The 26,179-nt window shown below is 33.8% G+C and overlaps 1 long non-coding RNA gene across 1 annotated transcript in view; it reads right to left on the reverse strand.

The window, feature by feature from the left end:
• Positions 1–13,400: 13,400 nt before the first annotated feature.
• The window catches only part of LOC116548910, a 167,994-nt gene continuing 155,215 nt past the window's right edge, over positions 13,401–26,179 (reverse strand). Inside the window, exon 3 of the long non-coding RNA XR_004267616.1 lies at positions 13,401–20,370. This is a non-coding gene — a long non-coding RNA (uncharacterized LOC116548910). The remainder of the gene's footprint in view (positions 20,371–26,179) is intronic.

Consider the following 26,179-nt stretch of genomic DNA (forward strand, 5'->3'; position numbering starts at 1 on the left):
TGTTAAATTTCATAATTTCCTTTTATAATCAAGTACTTATATCTAGGTGGTTTTTAATTTATTTTTCTTTGGCTCAGGATACATATAGACACATATACAAACATTTTTACTCAAAATATCTTTACTAACTAGATATTACTAGTTAGCACAAAAGCTATTAATTTTTATATATTTTTAATTCAGTAATCTTACCAATTCCCTTAATCTGCCTGAGTTCTTAAAAAATCCTCTCGTATAATTCCATTATTTAAAAAAATTCTATCCACATATTTATAATGATTTTTCAAAGATATATAATAATATTTGCCTAATTATGTTAACTAAAATCTTCAAAACACTGATAAGCAGCTATCTCTGTACTACTTATTATATTACTGAAAATAGTTTGAGGCTGAGCACGCTGACTCATGCCTGTAATCCCAGCACTTTGGGAGGATGAGGATTGCTCCCAAGTGGATTGCTTGAAGTAAGGAGTTCAAGACCAGCTCGAGCAATATGGTGAAACCCTGTCTCTGCCAAAAATGCAAAAATTATATGGGCATGGTGGCACGCACCTGTAATCCCAGCTACTCAGGAGGCTAAGGCACAAGAATCATTTGCACCTGGGAAGTGGAGGTTGAAGTTAGCTGAGATAATGCCGCCACACCCAGCTTAGGTGACAGAGTGAGACTCTGTCCCAAGAAAAAATAAAATAGAAAAATTTAATTTGAATTTTCTTTTTTAAATATAATATTAACAGTAGATTTTTATACAAGTATTTCTATCACATGTAAGTAATTTCCATATATTCTTATTTTATAAGCTTTCAGGAGGAATGAATGATGAATTTTATCAATGCTTATCTGACATCTTACAGTTTAATTAAATAATGATAATTTAAAATGTTTTGGTATAATACATTTTGTATGTGATTTACTAGTGTTAAACTATGGCTGAATAAAGTTTCCCTAATCACAAGTTATTATCATTTTAAAACATTCAGTAACCAACATTTTATTTAATTTTCATATCTACATTCATAAGTTAAAAGAATCCCTAGTTTCCTTGAGGGTACTGTAGACAGTTGTGGTGTTAAACTTATGCTGGTTTCTTAAAATGAACTGGGAGGGTTTGAATTTTTTCTATTCCTTGGATTATTTCAATACTATATGAATTACCATTTTTAATGCCTAGAATGCAGCTATAAAATAATCTCATTTAATACTTCAACACTTTTAGATTCTAATTGCCTTTATAATATATATTTTGTTTATTTGTCATTTGGTGTTCACAGCTGATAGTTTAAAGGCTTTAACACCTATGATATTAAATGAAGATCTCAGAAAGCTTCCTCAAGGAAAATGGTAAAGTGAAAGAAGGAAGTGCTAAGTGTTACAGGGAAACCACCATTAGAAAGTTACTTCATTAACTCACACTACAAAGAACCACCTTTCAAACATGGATGTGAGTAACCAGTGGAAGCAACAGGACAAAAAACTAAAGAATACATGCTCATGGTTAGGAAGAATCAATATCACAAAAATGGCCATACTGCCCAAAGTAATTTACAGATTCAACGCTATCCCCATCAAGCTACCTATGACCCTCTTCACAGAACTGGAAAAAAAAAAACACCTTAAACTTCTTATGGAACCAAAAGAGAGCCCACATAGCCAAGACAATGCTAATCAAAAAGAACAAAGCTGGAGGCATCACGCTACCTGACTTCAAACTATACTACAAGACTACAGTAATCAAAACAGCATGGTACTGGTACCAAAACAGAGATAAAGGCTAATGGAACAGAACAGAGCTCTCAGAGGCAACATCACACATCTACAACCATTTGATCTTTGACAAACCTGACAAAAACAAGCAATGAGGAAAGGATTCCCTGTTTAATAAATGTTGTTGGGAAAACTGGCTAGCCATGTTCAGAAAGCAGAAACTGGACTCCTTCCTGACACCTTACACTAAAATTAACTCCATATGGATTAAAGACTTAAACATAAGACCTAACACCATAAAAACCTTAGAAGAAAACCTAGGCAAAACCATTCAGGACATAGGCATAGGCAAGGACTTCATGACTAAAACACCAAAAGCATTGGCAACAAAAGCCAAAAAAGACAAATGGGATCTAATTAAACTCCAGAGCTTCTGCACAGCAAAATAAACAATCATTAGAGTGAACTGGCAACCAACAGAATGGGAAAAAATGTTTGCAATCTGCCCGTCTGACAAAGGGCTAATAATATCCAGAATCTACAAAGAACTAAAACAGATTTACAAGAAAGAAAAACAAACAAATCCATTCAAAAGTGTGGGAAGGATATGAACAAACAGACACTTTACAAAAGAAGACATATATGAGGCCAACAAACATATAAAAAAAAATGCTCATCATCACTGGTCATTAGAGAAATGCAAATCAAAACCTCATTGAGATACCATCTCATGCCAGTTAGAATGGTGATTATTAAAATATATTGAGACAACAGATGCTGGAGAGGATGTGGAGAAATGGGAACACTGTTACACTGTTATTGGGAGTGTAAATTAGTTCAACCAATGTGGAAGACAGTGTAGCGATTCCTCAAGGGTTTAGAAATAGAAATTCCATTTGACCCAGCAATCTCATTACTGGATATATATCCAAAGGATTATAAATCGATCTATTATAAAGACAAATGCATACATATGTTCATTGCGGCACTGTTTACAATAGCAAAGGCCTTGAACCAACCAAAATGACCATCGGTGATAGACTGGACAGGGACAGCATGGCACACATACACTATGGAATGCTATTCAGCCATAAAAAATGATGAACTCGTGTCCTTTGTAGGGACATGGATGAATCTGGAAACCATCATTTTCAGCAAACTGACACAAGAACAGAAAATCAAACATCACATGTTCTCACTCATATATGGGTGCTGATCAATGAGAACACATAGACACAGTGAGAGAAGCATCACACACTCAGGTCTGTTGGGGGGGACTAGGGGAGGGACGGGGGGTAGGGAGTTGGGGAGGGATAACATGGGGAGAAATGCCAGTTATAGGTGATGAGGATGGAGGCAACAAACCTCATTGCCAGATATGTACCTATGAAACAGTCCTGCATATTCTGCACTTGTACCCCAGAACCTAAAGTGCAATAAAATATATATATAACATATATATATATAACATATATATGTTATATGTTATATATATGTATATATATGTTAAAACATATAACATATATATGTTATATATGTTTTATATATATTGTATATGTAACGTATATATGTATATGTTATATATATTGTATATGTTACATATATATTTTATATGTTACATTACATATATGTGTAACATATATATACAACATATATGTATATGTTCAGCAATTTGGATTCTTTAGTTATACATATATATATAACTAAAGAATCCAAATTGTTGAATGCAAAAGGACTCAAAAGGACTTTTATTTGCTCTCTTCCCAAGTGTTCCTCCAACTGAGAAAGATAGAAAGAATCAAAGTCATCCTATCCCATTTTCTTTGCCCCGAAATCTGCTTTCCCCAGTTAGGCTTCATTTTAAAACAAGGTTAGGAAATAAAATAGTACTTTCCTTTGCAGAAGCAATATATTTTTTAAGCATCTCATGCCAGTATTTAGCTCCTATATATATTTCTCTAAATTTTTCAATAAGCATCTCCTCTTTGGCCTCTATTCCTCATACCAGTTAACTCTTCCTCTTTTCCTTCTCATAGTCATTGGTGGCTTTTTTATCAGGCAGCTGAAATGTATCCCCTGATGTCAGTTAGTTCCTACATCACTGGGTTTATAATTTTATCTTTGCTTCTCTAGCTGACTATTTTCCCAATTCTCCATTAAGCTACACACCCACAGCAGGCATGGGCTTCTTTCCATTATGCACTTACAGTTACTTTGAGTCACCAGAATTACCCTCCAAAGAGCACACTAACTCTTCCCAAAATGATTTAATTGCTTTTGATGCAATCTTTGAGCCTCTTCCTATCCTCATCAACATAAAAACTAAATCTGTTGTTGTTTCAGAAAGTAAACCACATTGAGCATGCTGTACCACCAGGAGATGAGATGCAGAACAGTAACTAGATGATAAAGACATTATCATCCAGCTCAAAAATACAATTAAATCACATCAAAGACTATCAAGGACACTGTACTCTGCTCTTCTTCATCTCAGCACACCATAAAAAAAGGTCCACGTTTCATGAGAAAAGGGCCTTTGCATTTTGATCTGCGTTAAAGAGATAGACTACTCAGGCTGATAGGACATAAGTTAGTGGAATTACATTCTAAATTAACATAAATCGCCATGCTGACTCTCTATGGTAGAATTTAAGAAGTTGTTTCTTAGAAAATTAAATTTCAAGACAGTAGAGAAGAATAATCCTTTTTTTTTTTTTTTTTGAGAAAGAGTCTCGCTCTGTTCCAGGCTGGAGTGCAGTGGCACAATCTCAACTCACTGCAGCCTTCACCTCCTGGATTCAAGCAATTATCCTGCCTCAGCTTCCTGAGTAGCTGCGATTACAGGAATACTCCATCATGCCCAGCTAACTTTTTGTATTTTAGTAGATACGATGTTTCACCATGTTGCCCAGGCTGGTCTCGAACTGCTAAGCTGAGACAATCTGCCCACCTCAACCTCCGAAAGTGTTAGGATTACAGGTGTGAGCCACTGCCACCAGCAAAAATCCAATTTTTATATTGTCCTTTAAGCCTAAAAGAAAGAGGATTAGAAATCTTCATGGAAATGGTGTGTATTTTCCAAGAAACAAGCAAAAAGACCACAATAGAAATCTTTTGAAAAGAATAACTTACAAGAGGATAGCAAAGTATTTCTCATGACATCTCTGCTATTTAACTATATCTCACCTTTAATCACTCTGCCCTTCCACATTTGAATTATGTTTCTTGCACTTGGTACATGTGGTAGAGAGGCTTACTGAGTCCAGATATTCAATGTGTTCCCCCACATGACTAAGCTTCCTTTGCAGTGAAATTAAGGCCACAAGACTTGGTTTGATGAAGGGGCTGCAAGTCCAAGTGTCACTGCAGAGCTACCTGAGTTAGAAGCTGGCATGCTTCCTCCAACCATCTCTTCCTATGCTGCTGCAACGTAAAAGGCCATGGGGCAAGAGCTCAGCATCACAAGATTCAGTTCTCTGAGTCACTTCATGGAGGAAAGCCTCTGCCAGCCTACAGCAGGCTATATATGAGTTACTGGGCTTTGTTACTGAGCTTTGGGGCTTTAATCAGCTGCAGCTAGCCTTAATTACCCTAAATAATACAATGCATAATCATAAAACATTAGGGCAGTAAGAAACCTGAGAGATCACCTATTCCTGTGTGTTTCAAACTTTAGATTGTGTTTTTCAAAGGGAGATTTTCATCAGGTGAAGTAAAAAATATATTTAGAGATAAAAGTGAAGCTGCTTTCTTAGTCATGGTGGAGGATCTTTTAGGGCCCCAGCCTTATCTCTCTCCTACCTTATCTCCACCTTCAGGTACCAAATAATCTCCAATATCCACAACTGCATAGATAGACAGAGCAAAGCCACTTGTAGGACATGGCTTGAAAGATACTAACCTAGGTCAACTCCCTAAGTTTGGGGAAGTTCTAGGGGCTAACATGTCTTGCCTAGGTTCTTTATCACACATAGAAAGCAAAACTAGGATAATTTTTTTCCGTGGTGAGGGGGAAGCGGGGAAAGAGAGAGTGAGAGAGAGAGAGAGAGAGAGTGTGTGTGTGTGTGTGTGAAGTCTGACAACCCACATCAGGAGACAGAACTTTGAATCTACCAGATGGTGAAGTTTTTGAGAGAAAGTGTTGCAACAATGGCTTGTCATACTGAAAATCAGTTTGGCATTATTTTCAAGAGCTGAACAATCACATAGTTCCTACGATTTAGAAATTCCATTCTTAGAAATACATCCTCAAGAGAATCCCTTGCACATGTATAGCAAGACTCATGTTCAAGACTATTTTCAGCAGCATTGTTCACCACAGAAAGAGCCTACTGTTAACAGTGCTTTTCCTTGGGAGACTTGATGACTATGATCTGGTACATTTTATAGAATGTTAAATTGAATAAACTAGTGACATGCAAAATATGATTAATCTTAGCAAAGCACTATGAACAATTAAATCCCAAAAGATTACATATGGCATAGTATCCTTTTCCATAAACACCAAATAAAGCAAGTATGTGTATGTATGTGTGTGTACATGTACACATGTAATATACATAATACTTATACAAGCAGTTAAAAAGTATTTCACATTTTAAAAATACACAGGCAATGAGTATATATTTCACAATAGAAAGAAGAAGAACATGTTAATCATAAACAGACAAGTTGGGATGATATTGGCCTAGATGAAGGGAGGCAGCAAAATCAGATGAAGGGCATACATATGGCCTAATGTCAGTCATTATTTCCAAGATTTCAACTTTTACTTTAGATTCTGGATTCACGAGAACTCATTAGTTTTACTAGATATATGTGGACCACCAGTGAGCATGTGATCTGAACCTAGAATTGTAACTGAATTCTCATTGTAGTTGACTTCTAAGCCTGAGGTCTAAAGAAAAAAACAATATTTAAAAACCCAAACCAATTTTAGAACAAATAAATGAAGAGAAAATTTCTTTTCTTTCCCTTCTCTAAGTACATCAACTACACACTTGGCTATTTTTGGTTTGGATACTGAAGAGAAATCTAGCGAATATCTGATATCATTGGTAGGCCTTGGAAAGATAAATAACTATTCTAGGAGAACTAAGATTGCAAAGGGTAAATGATGCCCAATTTAAGAATAACAGTGGACTACCACAACTCAAAGAAGAGAAAAGTATATATGACACACTCAGCTATGGCTGTTACAATATGCATATACAATATATATATACTCACTCCTCACACAAGGAGGAGGATAAAATGGAACCAAAATTTTTTAAAGTAGGCAGCCTTCAAATGCTTCCCACTGATCACTGCATCTCCTTAATACTAGTATAGCACACTTTCACTGACTAGTTCACCCCTCAACCAGCTGCGTAATCTTCAGCAAATCATCCAGTCAGTTTTCATACTAGTTTCCTCATCAGTTGTGAGCATTAGGAAACAAATCAAAGTATTAGTACAGAGTCTGAGACTTAACTGTTTTTTTGAAAATGTTGAATAAATTTTAATCTCAAAGTAGATACTAAGGAAAAGATTTTTGTGATGTATCTTTAGTGATGTTCTAAGCAAACTACATTGTGGTACTAGAGATTTAATCCATTTAAAAATTAGTAGTTTAGCCTTACTCAAATCCCTTTTCCTAAACCTGTTTATCCAGAAACATAGCAAATGCAAACATATACACATTGGTAATCTACATGTATAGTTTCTAAAATAAGACCAACGTATATTTCTAAACTATATAAGTAGGTTTCCAATATATAAACTATACAACAGGCTTTCTATTTATGAATCAATGTTCATTTATAGAATATCTGAGTTTTCAGAATAATTATTTTGTTTTATTTGACACTGTTATAATCAAGGTGACGAATTTCATCATTTTTAATGCTAAAGTTCCATTAAAACATTTACTAAAATTAGGGAATTTTAAACCATGGAAACTTAATTGCATCAATTGTCCTTTCTCACCCTCAAATGTTTTACAATGAAAGTAAATAATGGATGCAATAATGAAGCAAGGGACACGTTGGATTTGCATATTTTATAAACATGATCAGGACAGTGACTGTGCTTCTTTGCTTCAAATGGTAGTTAGGTTAATCATGTGTTTATGAAAGAGAAAGCACAATTTCCTCAGGCCACAGAGGGCTCAGAGAGGTGACTTTGAAATGACATCCTAGGTGTCTTCCTTTGCTCTCATGTGGGAGAAGATGAGAAAACAAAGCTCTCAAAAGAATATTCATGTTCACAGAGAAGGTAACTGTGAAACTGTAAATGAAGTTTTCCCATAGCCCCCAAAATGGGACACAAATATGTTTAATTTACTGAGTGCGACAGGAGATAGATACAGAAAATCCTCTCTGAGCTCTAAGTCATAAAACATACTGAACTTGCTTGACCAAATGAAGGGTATCTTCAAAAGGAGTGAAAGAAGCCATTCCCTTTGATCAGCTTTTGCTCCCTAAGTCAGTTCCAGGGAGGCCCACCGCTCACTAGGTTGGCAGCCATCCTGCTGTCCTCCCTAAATGTTTCCCCAAGAGTAAGCAGAATGCTGTCTCTAGCCACGCTGCCTCACTCTCCTCTCCTCCATTCCCTACCTCCCGTTTACATGCATAACCTGAAAATGTAGATCCTCAACAACCCTGAAGGAAGTAGCACAGTGTATTTTTTTAACAATGTCTTGCAAACAGTGTTTTATTGGGTGAAGGATCTATGAATAAATGAATGCCCCCAATTTCTTTGGAATATGTTTTGTTTGATATACTGCATTCCTTCCATATAACAGGGCTAACAAGGTCCTTGAGGACAAAGAAAAATGGCTCATGAGCAAAGAAGAATATACTACATGAAATCCTAACAGAATCTTAAAATTAAGAGGAAGCTGCATGTCTGCCTCAGTCCAATCTGTATCTGAGAAGAAAAATTTACCATTGCACATGTGAACAAAGAGCAAGACCAAGGTCAGTCTTCTCTGTTTATTGGAAAAGCTTATCTTAAATTGTTTGAGGATGAGAGAGAGACAAAAATATATGCGACTTATGAAAAATACTGTCAAATAAGATTAAGATTCAGAAGATAAATAGTGTGTCTGAAAATAATCTAGAGTAGGATTCAGAAGAAAACTTCCAGGAACAGAAGTTTGATATCCTCAATAAAGTTCAAACAACATGGTTGCTATGAAATAAAATGAGACTGTTATAAATAACTAAATGAAGAAAAAAAAATCAAATGAATGATATAAGGATAAATTGCTAAAATAAAAAAAAATTTAAAAAAGCTAGAGCCAAGTTAAAATTCATGTGGTAGGCTAAAGCAAGAAGTTTTGATTCTAAGGAACAGTAAATGAGTGAAGCTCACATAAAAGAAAAGCTCAAATGTCATCTCAGAACTCAAAAGAATGGGACAAAACTAAAATAATGCAAGAGAAGATGAGTGATGTAGAGGATGGGGAACAGAGAAGAAAAATGGAAACAAGAAGTTTTCTTAATGATGAGACAAATTAGAGCCAAAACAATCAAAGATAAAGCACACTCAATGTTTTTGGTGCAAATTGTAAAGTCTCATTGTGTCTCACTGTGGTTAATCTTAATTGATTAAAATACTCCCATTGGTAAATTCCTGAACCATAACAATGGAGAAAATTATGATATTTTTTGCACTATAAAAGTGCAAAACAATTCAGTACATATCTCTTCAGGAAAAAGAAAGTGGTTTCCCACAAAAGATCAAAACTAAGCTGGCTTCAGATTTTTTTCATCATATCATAAAACAGGGTCAAGAGAGATATATGTAAATGATCAGGAAAGAGTGTTATGGTTCTATTAAAAAAAACAAAAAACATGAAAGCCATTTTTGTGAATCAAGGCAAAGTACATCCTTAGATATATATGAGTGATCAGAATATATGTTATTTGTATGCTAATATACATGAAGAAGTATCCAATTGAGCAAGATATATAAATTATAATCAAAGATGCAAAGTTGCCTACGACTTTAAAAAAAGGACAATGATAGACTAAAGAAAATCTGGCACATATACACCATGGAATATTATGAAGCCATAAAAAGAATGAGTTCATGTCCTTTGCAGGGACATGGATAAAGCTGGAGACCATCATTCTCAGCAAATTGACACCAGAACAGAAAACTGAACATTGCATGTCCTCACTCATAAGTAAGTGTCGAGAACATGCAATAAGATACATGGACATAGGGAGGGGAATATCATACACTGGGGCCTCTTAGTGGGTAGGGGGCTAGGGGAGGTATTGCAGGGGGTGGGGGGGACAGGTAGGACAGCATTAGGAGAAATACCTAATATAGATCACAGGGTGATGGATGCAGCAAACCACTATGGCACGTGTATATCTATGTAACAAACCTGTAAATTCTACACATGTACCCCAGAAATTAAAGTATAATAATAATAAAAAGAATTAAAAAGGGAATGTTGTAAGCAGTAAAACAGGTTTTAAAAGCCAAGGTACTAAATTATTTTTGTATCTGTTTAAAAAATGGAACAATATAAAAAATTTACCTCTGAAAATCTGTAATAAGCTTTTTTTTTCTTTCAAAACCATATTCCTGCTTCTATGACTGGCACTACCAATCACTCATGAACCTCTTTACTGCTGAGCTCTTAGGAAAACCCAGAATTCTTCTGAGTATAGTGTTCCATGCCATCATTATCAATGAATTGGAATTGGACTTTGAGATAAAACTTTTTGACACTGCAAAGTTAAAGAACAAGACTTTTTAAGCTAAAGAAGACAATTCAATGGGTATTCTTTATTAAAAAGTTTAACAGGCTGGGTGCAGCTGCTCATGCCTGTAATCCCAGCACTTTGGGATGCCGAGGCTGGTGGATCATGAGGTCAAGAGATTGAGACCATCCTGGCCAACATGGTAAAACCCTGTATCTACTAAAAATACAAAAAATATTAGCTGGGCGTGGTGGTGGGCGCCTGTAGTTGCTGCTACTCAGGAAGCTGAGGCAGGAGAATTGTTTGAACCCAGGAAGTGGAGGTTGCAGTAAGCTGAGATCAGGGCCACTGCATTCCAGCCTGGCAACAGAGTGAAACTTCATTTCAAAAAAAAAAAAAAGTTTAACAAATTAGATCATCAAAAGATGATAATAGGAAAGATTTGGAAAAACTTTTGGTTAAGCCTGATATATTGTGAAGTATTCATTACTGTGAATGCAGGTATATGTTCTCATAAATACATAAAAAAGATCTGCTTGTAAAGAGGAAGTTATAAGGCTGGAGTACATTTGGACAGACTGGAAAGCAATATGTAAATCTGAAAATATTACTGATGGTTACCAATGGCTATTTAGTTTTTACTTTTTAATGTTATTTTTTATAATTTAGAAAGGTAGAGAAGAAAGTATTGTATGATTTAAGATAGACCATTAATTTTTATACATTTTATAACACTAATTTAGAATTAAATTTAATGTAATAAACTGTGGAGTCAATAGGACTCATGACCTGTTCTGTTCCTATTTCTAATTCAGATGAGACCATTAGTCCTCTATTCAATGAAGCCTCTTGCCTGAATAATTTACTACTGTGTGCCACATTCCATTTTAACTTGAAACAATAAAAGTGAAACCAAGTCACAGATTCTCAGGCCCAAACAGTGGGATAGGGACACTGAGATTCCCATAATTTTTGCTATATTAGTTATCTTGAGAACATCAATACTAGTCTCAAAAGTACAAATAAATAAATAAATCAGTATATTAAAAGTATATTTTTAAAATGAATTCGATACTTTAAATTCAATTCATTTAAACCAATTTTTGCCAAGTCAGATGCTAATAGCCTCCAATCCAATTATCTCACAGGTCTGCCTACCTGTAACAGCCTAATGCCAAGTGGAAGGTTTTAACAGAAAAAAAACAAGGCAATTTATGGGAAGATAGAAATTGAAGAAAAGGATAAAAGTGATTAAATCATCTAGTGATGGACATGGTTCTGGAGAATTTACCTTACCTAATTACATAAAATTCAGCCATCCAGCACAGCCTAAATTTTCCCTTAATTGGCTGTCACAGTTTTTAAACTGTAACTGGCAAACTTAATTTACACTTGGGTTAGAAAAATCTTAGAAGGATGAATAAATGTAGCCATGGTTACCACTATCAGCATAAATTATCACAATATCATCTACCATCATTTAAAGACACTTAAAGAACAAACCTATTTTCCCAGGCAACTTTAAAATAAGAATATCACTACACTTTCGGTCTATCATTGTCAATTATCTCAGAAATGAAGAATCCTGCTTTAGCTCTAAAATTATGCTTTATAATCCTGTATTATAAATAAAGACACTTAAAGGACAAAATTAATTACTAATCTTGAAAGAAATAATACAATATCTTAGTTGTGGGTCAAACTCCTTAACTTCTATTGTGTGTTTGAGCCATTTTTCAGCTTTAGGTATATTTGTTATAACAGTCTATAGTATTTATCTAACAGACCTGGCATTCAACCCAAGCCAAAAAAGAAAGCCTTCTGTTAGGTGTGTTCCAGCTGGGACAATGCATCTAGTGAAGGCTCAAGTCCATTTCCAGGGTTTGTTTCTCTTTCAGCCTCTCCTTCCAAACCCTCGTTTTTGGCTCTAAAATGGAGTCTTATTTCTCTTTATCCCATTTTCACCAGATTGCCATGGTTTCAAAGGTTCAATTGCTTGTTTTTCTTATCAGTACCACAACAGTAATTAGACTTTTCCCAATAATTAAACCTGAACAAAATAATGTTACTTTTGTTTTCTTTTAAATATTATATGTAAGTTTTAATATGTATTTGAAATGTTATACATCTGTAATACACATATATTTTAAATACATATTAATATTTATATCTAATTTTTAAACAAAGCAAATACATATATACATGTATGAACCTGGTACTCTGATATCTCTTAAATCAAACAGAAAATAAATCAAATAGCTAACAAATAGAATTTTTAAGAAAAAACTTTTAGAATTTTCAAACATTTAAAATAATTTAGGGAACTTACATATGAAAAACAAGAACATACATGATACTTAATATAAAGATAAAAGTAAGAGTCTTCTAGGAATAAGGAGAAAATAACCAGGCCAGGAGAGATATAATTGTTGTATCTGAATACTGTGTTAAAAACTGAGAGCTTCTGGATGTAAGAGCAAAAAAGAAAATGTTTAAAAAAAAAAAGATAGCAGAGATCTTACTAGATAATAAAAGAGAACAAGCTAGTAATTCAGGAGATGGATGATAGACACATTTTCCAGAAATTAAAATTAAAAATCATTATCATATGACTCTACGAAATTAAGCACTATGTAATATAAGGAAAAATATCTTTGCCTAAAGTTTTGAAAAAGAATCAAATTTATTTTAATTTTTAGTACAAGCATACATTTTATAGCTTTAGTTTCCATCATCTAATTTAACCTAATTAATTAATCAATGCAATTATTTAAATAAGCAAATTAAGTTAATTTCTCTTTGAATTATTTTAATGCTATATTCAGAAATAATCTAATGGTTTTTAAATAGCAGGAGCATTAGATGATATGCCATAAAGGTAATAATTTATTGCTATTATTCTTTTATTTTTGAAAGCAAAGCACTTGTAAAGAGAAAACATAAATGACAAATTTTATGTGTAATAAAAGAAAAACATGATACAAACCTGAAATCATAAGAATCCAAAAGTCACTATTAAAAAATCATGTATGTGATTGACAACATTCTGAACTCTCTCAACTTCTAATAAAATAATGAAGAAGTCATAATCTGAAAATCATTAATATATACTTTCCAAGAAAGGGGCTGAGAAAGCTCATCTTACATGCTAGAAATGGAGAAGCATAAAGAAAATTACTGCAAATGCAATTTGGGGCATAATTTTAGTCTGTGTTTTGATTAATAAAAATTTTCCAACTTTTCCCAATTACTGACATTACTGTATTTTCCCCAGAAGCAGAATACACCATAATAAAACTGTATTTTATTTCAAAAAACTAGATAGATGGTTAAGGTTATACATTTGAGCTGTCTGCTTTTAAAATTTGTTTGGTTGAGAACATTTTTAAATTTGAAATGCGGTTCCTAATCTTAGTTTACTTTTATTATATTCACAGATTTAATATTCAAGACTTTCTTTTCTACTCTACATGCTAATGTTACATAAATCTATTGTTTACTTCATATAACAGAACCTCAAAAGTAAATGAGATGTTCTTCACTTTTATTTTGAGACTTACAATTAAAAAGGGATTCTATATTTACTAATTTTTCAATTGAAAGAGAATTTGATCTAATAAAATGACATCTCAAGACTGAAATTTTATTGTTGCTCAATAGTACATACCTGAACACCAAATTACTTAAGTGAGAATCTATGTCATTGTTTTTCACCATTCCCCAAAATTACAAGCATTCATTAATGGGAATTCAATTGAAGCTTGTGACTTCATCATCATCTCTTTCTTCTTCATTATTATCATCATCAACACCATCAATCATTGTCTGGCACACGGTAGGCCATCAAATGTTTACTGAACAAAGAAGTAAATCAACAAATATTTACCTACTGTGTTCCAACAACTATGCATTATATAGACTCTTCATGTTTACTTCACATGTATGTTTCATGTTTACTCTTCACTTCAACCTTGCTATTTAGGAATTATAATCCTTCTTTACAGGTGAGGAAAGGGTACATGGGCTTAATTGAAAAATAATATCACACAGCTAAGACTGAAAGAACTAGGTTTCATACTTTTTTTCTGATTTCAAATTATATTACTTTTCCACTAAGCCTGCTACAAAAAGTATTAAGGTACTTACAGTAATTACTCAATTCAGTTAAACAACATTCTGTCAAGTGTAAGGCACAATGATGGTGCTCTGGAGGACAGAAAAATGAACAGACATAGGCTCTGTCTTCAAGGAATCTATAATCTACTGAGAAAACAAATTGTTTGGGCAACTACTGATGTTTGGGCAACTACTGATGTTTTTAAGGTGGAAGTCAGAATGAGGTAAGAGTAAGAGTACAACAGTATAGGGTACTTGTAAGGCATGAGTAATGGAGAAAGCCACTTATTTGGGCAAGTGGATCTAGGGATAGTTTATTAATAAAAAGGAATTGGAACTAGGTGTTGAAGAATAAATACAACTTGACAGGTTACATTTTTGGTAGAGGGAACAGCAAAAACAAAAGTAAGTAGGTAGGAAGACACTGGCATTCACTCATTCCTTCATTCTTGTATTTGCTTATTAACTACTATAAATATCAGGCATAAAGAAAGTTGGTCAAGTTCCCTGCCTAAAAGAGTATACATTCTAAAAGTGAACAAAGTGAGATACTAGAAAAACGTAAATGAATAAAACTTTTCAGACAGTAATAAGAATTATGAATGAATTAAAGCAGTGTTTTTGACTGAGTGGTCAAAAAAATAAATAGCTTAATCAAAAGACACGGAAGTATGTGTCTTTTGTTATTTAATTCACTATATGAAAGAAATCAAAGAGCAGTATGCACAAATTAGATACTCATTTGTTATTTGACCCGCCAATGTTTCTTTACATAATATTTAATAACTTTTATTATAAACAATAGTGCCAGCAATAAAATTGGCATAATCAGAATAAATACAGCTACCATAAAACATTATGCACCTGTTTAAAAAATGAGTTGGATCTTTCATTTACTCACCTCAAGTAATGGTTACTACACATTGTTAAAATAAATAGCAAGTTGCAAAATCATATGCATAATATGGTAGCTGAGGGAAGACAGCTTAATTATATCAAGTGTTGTGAAGGTATAGGGAATGAATAGTTGAAAAAGCTGTTGTTAGAACATAAATTGATATACTTCACTGCAGAGAATTTGCCAGTATCTATCAATGCTAAAAATGCTCATATCATGTGATTCAATATTTAAAAAAAATAAAAGGAGTCTATGTACTCTGCATTTTAAGAACATTTAATCTAAGATTTCCTTTAGGTTCAAACACATTTTTTAAAATTAATATATTTGTATACTAACCTATTGAAGAAAACAGGAATGCTTTCTTTTCTTTCAACCTGCTATTCCCCATTCTGCTCTTCCTCTAACCCCTGACTCACTATTTCTTCTGGTGAGCTCTTTGGGGATTTTAGTCCCAAATAGCTCTTTGTTTTCAATAAACCACAATTGTATGAACTTCACTACATGCTTCATTGATTTATTTGCTCACCAATCTATGTCCCTCTTCAATTCATTTTGTTTCGTGACAAGCTTAAATATTCATTTTACAGAATATGTGAATGATTATCTTTCTGAGTTTTAGCATGTTTGTAAATTCTTATTCTACATTCGTACTTAAATGCTAATGTAACTGGCTATAAGAATTTAGGCTCAAAATCAATTCCTTCAGAATCTGAAATTTTGTCCCACTTAGAATCTCTTTTTGGTAAGTCTTACAAAATTTTTATTTCCATTTCTTTTTTTTTCTTTGTAGATTAACTTAGATTTTTTTCTTTATCATTAGTGTTCTCAAAATTTGCCTTTTTATGTTTAGACTAATTCATTCCTTTGATAAATATTTATTGAGCACCTACTATGTATCAAGCAGTGTTCTGTGTGGTAGAGATATGTCATTGAACACAATAAACAAACATATGTGTCTTTTGTTACTTAATCCACTGGTTACTTTTAATTGGTGTTATATTTCACTCTGAAAATATTTTATAATAACTGCTGTGATTATTTCTTCTCTTCCACCTTTTCTGTTCTATGTGCTTGGAATGCTTAGAAAATAGATACACTGTACATTCTTGATGCTTCTTCTATATAATATAAACTTTCTGTCATTTTAAATATCTGTTTTTTTCTCCATACTGGAGAAACCTTTGACTTGCTACTCATCAGTGGTGTCTATTTTGCCATTAAGCTAATTAATGAGATCTTTAAATTTGTACCACTGTATTTAAATTACAAAGTTACCTATCTTCTTCACATAATGCCTTACTTTTTATAGATATTATATCCTTTCTTCAATATCAATTAAAGCTTTTAAAATACTTTGTAGTCAAATGACATTTTCAGGTAGAAAGTCTATTTGTTGAATTTGGTGACTCTTCCTTATAGGGATAGATTTTCTCAGTCAATAGTTGCTTGTCTGGTCCTCTTCGTACTCCATATCACTGTTTTACTGTCCAAAATCTAGAAAGTTTTAATATCTAGAATCTAAAAGGAACTCAAACAATTGAACAAGCAAAAAACAACTACCCCATTAAAAATGGGCAAAAGTCATGAACAGACACCTGGTCACAGCTTTCTAAAGAACTAACTAATCAGGCCTCAAAGCCTACACTCATTACTTTATCATGACAGTAAATTGTAACATTCCATGGCTCAGCACAATTGGAGAAGAAAAGGGAGGCTGACTGGTTCTCAGGCTCAGAAAACAATTACACTACTACTGAACCCAATGTTCCAGAAACTATGCCTGCCTTAAATTCATTTACTTTGAGCTTGGAGCTCCCTGGAGATCACACCCACATCTCTGATGGGATTCTGCTTTCTTTTGTGCTGTGCCTTTTCTACAGTGTTCTTCTACATGAAGCAAATCCATGCTATCTTCCTTAATTATTCCTGTCATGAATTATTTTTTATTACATAAGATTTAGAATATAAAAATATATTTTAGGCTATCTTAAAAGACTTGTAGAAAATACATGCATATGTTTAGCTATCAACCTTTATTCAACTACTCTCTTTTCACACTCCATAATTCAGTAAGAAAAAAAGTATTTTATAAAAAATGGTTACTTTTATCTAAAATATGGAAAGCTGAAAGTATTGAACATGTTTCTGATGAAATAATCATAGAGAAGGCAAGAAAAACAAGTAAGTTTTATTTTGTTTTTCCCCATATTCATTGTTAAGCTATTGTCTCTTAGATTCAAACCATTCTTCCTTATTTCACCTATGGGGCTGGGACTCTGGAAACCACAGTTCTGTTGTCAGCTAAATTATTATTAGGCTACCAAAAGGGGACAGCAAAGAGAGATATTAGAAGAATAGAAGATGAAGAAAGGATACTTTCCTGCTAGGCTGTTTCCTGTTCCTGATTTGTTTCCTATTCTCAGCATAACTGAGCAGTGCTTTACCCTGATAGTTGCTAGTTGTTCCAATAGTACAACTGATTCTAGTTTGCATTTTGTTCAACAACCATAGAACCAACATTGTTCTGCCCCCTCACAGATGTCAGGTAATGCCAACTGGTGCCCCCTACTCAAAGGTGTGGGTCCTAGCACACAGCATTTCGTGGCATTCCTGAGGCAGCATCACAACTCAGCAACACGCTTTCTCGGAAGTTTGTCTTAGCTCACTGAGTCCTTCATCAAAGCTTCTAAACTTTAATAACCCTAGCCTCTCCCTTTTATTCCCCAACATTAGAGAATCTCTGTGAAAAATGTAGTGTTCTCTTTTTTCAGGTTTTCAATTCCTGGCTGACACTTATTTGTATTAAATTCTCTTGTTAAAACAATTGCTGGGGTTTCTATTACCTAACTGGACTCTGAAAAATATACTTCCCTAACTACATTGGCTGCTTTGTATGCCCAACAAGACTCCTGTCTTAATGTCAAAACCATTAATTTTATTAGATGTGAAAATGATCATCATCTATTATTTATATATTTTACTAAAATGTTTTAAAATGTGACTAAAGAAAAACAGATATGAGTCTTCTTCTTGCTCATAATTTCAAAGCAGTTCAAGATGACTTTGAAAAGGAAAATATGCATTTCCAAAAGATTTTTCTCCAAACAAGTTTTTCTGAAACTGCAAAGAACCAGAATCCTCACTGTATGTCTTTGGAAATTTTTTCATTCCAGTAGACTAATTAATTATGGGATACTTCTCTATGCAGACCTTCAAATCTGTTAGTGTCAAACATGGATGCTATCAATTAATGTACACTTGTGTCCAGGTATTGATATTTCTTTAACTCTTGACCTAAATTATATAACTTCTTTTAAATATGTAGTGCAAAAAAGCAAAAAATATTTATTAAGTTTACATTTTGTCTTGTAGAAAATCAATGAATGGAAGACTGTTACTAGTCAGAACGATGGACAGCATGAAAGCAGAAGAGACCTCAGTAGAGATTACAAGAGCTGGAATTCATCTGCTGCCCTAAGATTAAACATTTAAATCCAAACACATACATTTTGTGGCAGCTCACTATCAGCAAGTAGCCATACCACCAGTTTCAATAATCAAAAACTCCAGGTGAAAAGATAACAGAACATAAATGGAACCTGGACTTTTTCAACAATTGACTTATTAGGAAGTACCAAGTGAATGCCTATTTTGAGACCAAGACCACTTTTCACCAAAAGTCTGACTTTTAACATTAATGTATCATTCAGCTTCTTTTTTATAACTGTCTTATTGTAAAAACAAACAAAGGATACAATTCTCTGGACTGGAATTGTGCCAAACTCACATCTTAATTCAGGAAGAATTGACATTCCCATCCGATAATACAGTACAGTTCACAGATTTTCAAATCAACTTATTTGCACACTGAGATAGATGAAAAATCCAGTTTGCCATTCTTGAGCATTGTCATTCACATCTCAATCCCCTAAAGACTCCATTCATGGTCTCAGAATCAAATGTAGCCCTAAAGTGTTTGGGGGAAGGCCCTCAAATACTTGGTTCCATGTTTTGATATCCATTCCCCGTCCATGTAGCTCATTCTGGTATGGCAGTTCTAGGCAACAATCATATAAAAAAATATTTTTGAGGCTGCCTTTGGTACAGTGTGCCTAAGGATACCATGCAAATATTGTTTACCATGGTCTTACAGCTTCCTGCTGAGAGGACCCTTGCCTAGGTTCTTAGAATTTCTCTGGTCTCCCTCATTTACTCTTCTTTTTAATCCTTGCTTAATTTTCTGAAAGGAAATATAGGAGACCTTGCAAGCTACTTTTGCATCCTGATTTGGATATACTTTCAGTGAAGCATTAAATGTTTATCTGGCCACTAGACAATGAGGCATATAAATAGATGAAAAAATAAATCTCAAACATATTATTCAGTCATGCACTTTACCTTTTTTTAACCTCAACTTCTTGAGGAATTAATAAGGTATATATTATCATCCTCAATTTCAGTGAGAAAGCAGAATCTAAAGAAGCTATAGTATTTTGTTCCAGAACAAAGACTGATTAAAGTAGAGCTAAAACTATAGCATATTTTCAGATACTTAATCTCAAGGAAATGCTATCTCTCATCAAAAACTGTTCTTAAAATTCAAATGAAAATACATTTATTCACTGGAGAAATATTTTTTGAGTACCTATTATGTTTTCTTAGTGTCGTAATGGTGGGCTAGTGAGAGAAACAGGTAATACTTAAATAAGAATGAATCACTAAACTGAAAATAGTTGAAACCACAGGCAGAGAGTTTAGCGGAAATAAATTCAGCTGACCTAACTTTTTTTTTTTTTCCAATAAAATCACTGATTTATATTAGAACTAAATGTTCTAATTTTACTACTATTTCTACTCACCACTATTGCTTATATCCCACTCCATTCCTTAGATTCACTTTTCCTCTTGCTGGAGTCCATCCTTTTGTAGTTGTCTCTGCAAGAATCTGTAAGAGGTAGATTCTATTAGTCTTTGTCCAAAACTTAGTTTCATTTTCTCTTTTGAATAATAACTTCGTTTTGTATCATCTCAGGTTGAGTATTTTCCCCAGAATTTAAAAATTTTATTCTGTTACCTCCTAGCATATATTGTCAGTAATGAAAACATCTACAGTCAGTTTAATTATTGCTACTTTGTAGGAAATCTTTAAAACAATTCATACATAGTTAGATTCTGTCATATTGCACCTAGGGCCAAACCATGTGCACTTGTGTAATTCTTGCCCTTTACAAACAAATACAGCTAAGAAGGCAAGTGAGGGCTGAAAACCAGGCCATGGGCCACTCACTCAAATCATAAAATTAAAGAACAGCATCTGCCAGAGGGCGCTGTGTTCTACTTCACATAAAGGTGTCATATAGAGTAGTGATGATATTATAATGCATACAGAGTTGAATTTATTTTTACTAGCATTTTTATTACTTGGATCACTGTATGAGAATTTGTCTTACTTCAGCTCAGACGAAATTCCCATTAATTCTTCAAATCCTGTCTCTTTTCCATTGTTACTTTTCTTATTTGAACATATATCAGGAATATGTTGGAACTTCTCAACCTCTCTTCTGATCCAGGTCTTTAACTTAACTCTCGCTTTTTTTAAGCTCTCAATGTTTTGTTCTAGGTCTTGCTATTCATTATCTCTTTAGCTATGTTCACTTGTTAATTTTAAAATGACCATAATTTTCAATGCCAGGATTTCTAATTGGCTCTTTTTCTGCTAATCCTGTTATTGAGTCTCATTTATCTGTTTGCATTTCATAATTTTTCTTTTTTAAAACTTATTTCCATATCCCTTTTAGGATTTTTTAAATACCTATTTTACAAATCTTTTTTGAAAGATTGCTTTAATATTTGTATTTCTTCAGATAATTCACTTGTTTATTGAGTTTACTGGCTCTATTTCATAAAATTTGACTTTTACCTTCCTGGGTTAGTGTTTTTCCTCTCTCCAGCCCATTACCATGGTAAAGTAGCATTTAGATACTTTAAATATGTATTTTAAAATATTTTTCCAGCATTGCTATCTTGAGGGTGTCGAGGGAGGTGGTTATTAACATACCGATTGGCAATAGCATTTTGATTAGTAGTTTCAAATACACATTTCCAATGTATTATTTGTTAAACCAAGAAGCAATCCTAAGATATTTTATATATTTGGCTTGCAACATTAGCATTTAGAATTTTGTTTTACAAGGCCAGTTTTTCTAACTACACAGTCCAAAGAGTAGCAAACTATGACCTGTAGATCTAATCCAACCTGCTGCTTTTTTTTTAATGGTCTTTGGACTAAAAATTTGTATATTTTAAGTGATTGCTTAAGAAATATAGAATAATATGCAACAAAGAAAATTTGTGACCCATGAAACCTAAAATTTTTACTGTTTGGCCCTCACAGAAAAAGTTTGCTGATGCTTGACAGATAGTTTATCTGTAGATACCAACCCAATTATTTTTATTTTCTGATTATTTTTGATAGATTTTTAAAGATTAACTTTGGTCCAATTAAAATCCTACTAAGTTATTTTGTGGATATAAACAAACTAATTCTAAAGTTTATATGGAGAGTCAAAAGACCCACAACAGCCAACACAATACAAAACAAAGCCAAAACAAAGCCACAACAGCCAAAACAAAGTTGGAACACTGACAGCACCTAACTTCAAGACTTTAAATCTACAGTAATCAAGATAATCAAGTATTTGCAAAAAATAGACAAATACATCAATGGAACATGCTAGAAAGCCCAGGAAAAAAAAAACCCACATAGATATATTCAGCTAAGCAAATACAGTAAAGGAGCAAAGGCAATAAAATGGAGTCAAGATCGACTTTCAACAAATGGTGCTGTGACAACTGGATATTCACATGAAAAAAAGGAATCTAGACATAGACTTTATATGCCTTACTTAAATTAACTTAAAATGAATCACCTATGTAAATGTTAACACAAAAGTATAAAACTTGTAGGAGATGACATAGGAGAAATCGTTCATCACGTTAAGTATGGTGATTGCTTTTTAGGTACAACACCAAAGCCATGATCCATGAAAGAAATAATCGATAAGATAGACTTCATTAAGATTAAAAATTTCTGCTCTGAAAATGACACTGTCACAAGAAGAAAAAGAGAAACCACAGACTGGAAAAAACATTTGTAAAAGACTCATCTGATAAAGGCCTGTTATCCAAAACATACAAAGGACTTATAACTCAACAGTAAGAAAATGACCAAATTAAAAAATGGGCAAAAGATCTGAATAGACACTTCACCAATGAAGATACAAATGGCAAATAAGCATTTACAAAGATTCTTCATATCATGTACCATCAGGGAAATGAAAATTAAAACAACAGTGACATACCACTACACAAGTACTGAAGTGGTTAAAATCCAGAATACTGACAATACCAAATGCTGACAAAGAAATGGAATAACAGGAACTCATATTCATTGCTAGCGGGAATACAAAATGGTACAGTTCCTTCAGAAGACAATTTAGTGGCTTCTTACAAAACTAAACATAGTCTTCCTATATTACATAGCAGTTGTGCTTCTTGATATTTACTCAAAGGAATCAAAAACTTCTGTCCACACAAAAACCTGCACATGGATGTTTATAGCAGCTTTATTTAAAATTGCCACAACTTGGAAGCAACAAAGATATCCTTCAGCAAGTGAATGGGTAAATAAACTATAGCATATTGAGGCAATTGTATATTATTCAGTACTACAAAGAAATGAGCTATCAAGCCATGAAAGGAAGTGGAGGAAACTTAAAATGCATATTACTAAATGAAAGAATCCAATCTTCAAAGGCTACATACCACATGATTCTAGCTATGCGACATGGAAAAGGCAAAACTATACAGACAGCAAAAAGGTCAGTGATTTTCAGGGTTGGCAGGAGGGACAGATGAATAGTTAGAGCACAAGGGATTTTTAAGGCAGTGAAATTACTCTGTTGAATTGTGGGTTTCTGTCATTACACATTTGTTCAAACCCATAGAATGTACATACCAAGAGTAAATACTAATGTAAACTATGGACTTTGGGAGATAATGATGTGTCAGTGTGGACTCATCAATTGTAAGTAATATACCACTTGTGTGAGATGTTGAAATGGGTGAGGCTATGCACATGTGGGGCTAGGTGTACATTAGAAGTCTCAGTACCTTTGAAGCAGGATATTTCCCTGACACCCTCATGAGACTTACGACAGGGGTGCCTTGTTCACTCAGCCTACCACTCTCAACTCCTTGTGGGAAGGAGCATGTGAGCAAACAAGTGCAGGAACCAGCGCAAGCACTTTTGAGAACTGGGAGAAACACATCCCATTTACTCGGCTCACCACGCTCAACCTCAAGTGGGAGCGAGCAAATAGGTAAGCGAGTATGGGATTCAGCTGGCTGCTTTTGGGCACCAGCAGGAGTGAACTCTGTGCAGGCCCTGTGGCAGCATCCAGGCAGAGATGCCTGTGACTCTCGAATCCCCAGGGGGCATGTGTCACAGCGTTATTTTAGCTCTGCCATCTATGGATGGCTTATGTGTTAACAGCTTAGTGGGCCCTTTGCCTTTTTGCATGAGATGGCTGCCCTCCGCCAGTGAGGGCAAAGGGACAGTGTGACAACCTTTTGTATCCACACTCATGACTCCCAAGCTCTTGTCCAGTATCCAGGAAAAATGAGGTCACTTGAACAAATTTAAGGATGGCAGACGCCAGGGATTTTATTGCCAATGAAAGTGGCTCTCAGAAGGAAGGGAAGCTGAAAAGGGGATGGGGCAGGTAGGTAATCTTCCCCTGAAGTCCAGCTGAAAAGGGAAGGAGGCAGGTAGGTAATCTTCCCCTGATGTCCAGCTGTCTCTTCTAGACTTCAGGCCAGATTCTTCTCCAAAGTTAAACTGTCAAGATGTCCCTCTGAAGTCAAGCTGTTTCTCTCCAAAGTCCAGCTGTAGTCTCATCTTATAATAAATGAGTATTAGATTTATCAAGTGTTTTTTCTGTATCTATTGATATCATTATAATGATTTTACTTTAAAAATCTTGAGTGAAGCTCACAAATTTACCTTTTACATAAGAACCTCAGATTCACATGGTCCAATGACAACACTGTGAGATGCTTCACAATGTTCATGGGTATACATATTGGTTTCAGGGATTATGCAGTTGACACCCATCAATCTACATTTTCCCCAAGTGTTAATAACTGATTCAAATCAATTGAGCATCCATAACTGTCCATTGCAGAGCCATATGTTAATGTCAGTTATCTTCTATGTTAGTTAGCCCAATATGAATATCATACATATGTTTCTCAGACAAAAAAATGAGAAAATAATTCACTTTGTTTTTCACTGTTTCTCATGTTACTGAAATTCCAAACTGTTTTTCATTTCTTGGTGTAGCAATGTTGGGCTGATGAGAGAAACAGAAAATCACTGATTGAAAAAAAAGTGAGTTGTTAAATTAAAAACCTTTGGAAACCATAGAAAAGAGAAATCCAATTGAAGTAAATTTACCAGATGAAAGCTAACATTCTTTTAGATAAAATACATGAGTTCTATACCATAATTTTTTAAGAAACCAAATATTCATTTGTCCCTAAAGATAGTTTAGGTAATTGGCTAGTTCATAAAAATGCTTTTAATTTGATGTGGTAGAGCCCTAGGATATATTTATCTCTTAGTCTTATTCTAGGCATTAAAAACTATAGACAAATTTTGGTCCAGACAGAAAATTTGTACCTACTTTCTAACATAAAGGTGCAAAAGGAGCTTCAAAAATTATTTACAGAACGATTTTCCAAGTAATGTGGAGGCTATAGGTGAATTTCATTTAATTATAAGAAAACCATCCATTATCGCCATTTTGTCTCTTTCTAGAGGCAGGGGTCTAATAGATTTTGCCGGAAGAGCTCATGAAAGCATTTTTTTTTTTTTTACTTTATACTTCAAGTTCAGGTAAACTGTAGAAAACTGTGACTTATATTTTCATTAAATCTTTTTTATAACAGCTTTATTGATATATAATTTATTCACTCATTTAAAGTACACAATTCGTTTGTAGTACATTCACAAGATTTTTTAACCATCGCCACAATTTTAGAACATTTTCATTAGCACTGAAAGAGACTCTACCCCATTAGCATCACTACACATTTCCACCCAATCCCTAGGCAACCACTAATTTACTTTATCTCCATAGATTTCCTTATCATTGGCATGTCATACAATGGAATTATGTACCATGCAATCCTTTGGACTAGTTGCTTTCACTTAACACAGTGTTTTCAAGGTTTATCAGTAGTACTGCATGTATCAATTAGTAAGTGATTTCCTTTATGGCCAAATAATATTTCACTATATATTTAGAATAAAGTAAATAAGATTAATATTTGAATGAAAATAAGAGCTTCCAAAAAATTTTTTAAATGGTTTCACCAAATGTTTCTTCTTCATTGGCATTAAAACTGATATGGTTATCAAATTAAGTACAAGATATATACTTAACATATATTTAATACATTTAATAAGTATATTAATTGAATTAAATTAAAATATAGGGTAATTCATGAAACCAACCACAAATGTAGTTACTAATGTGGAGGACTAGTGAGCCTTGATAAAAGTGTGACCATTTCTACAAGAAGTAAGGAAAGAAATAAGGTATATGCAACAATTTTCTGTCTATATAGAAAACAACACTCTCACTAAAGTCATCTTTAAATGTGTCGATTGTTGTAACATCTTTTTAACT

The sequence above is a fragment of the Sapajus apella genome, unplaced genomic scaffold, assembly GCF_009761245.1.
Source record: "Sapajus apella isolate SASKATOON/1434 unplaced genomic scaffold, GSC_monkey_1.0 scaffold1, whole genome shotgun sequence".
NCBI classification, from domain to species: Eukaryota; Metazoa; Chordata; class Mammalia; order Primates; family Cebidae; genus Sapajus; species Sapajus apella.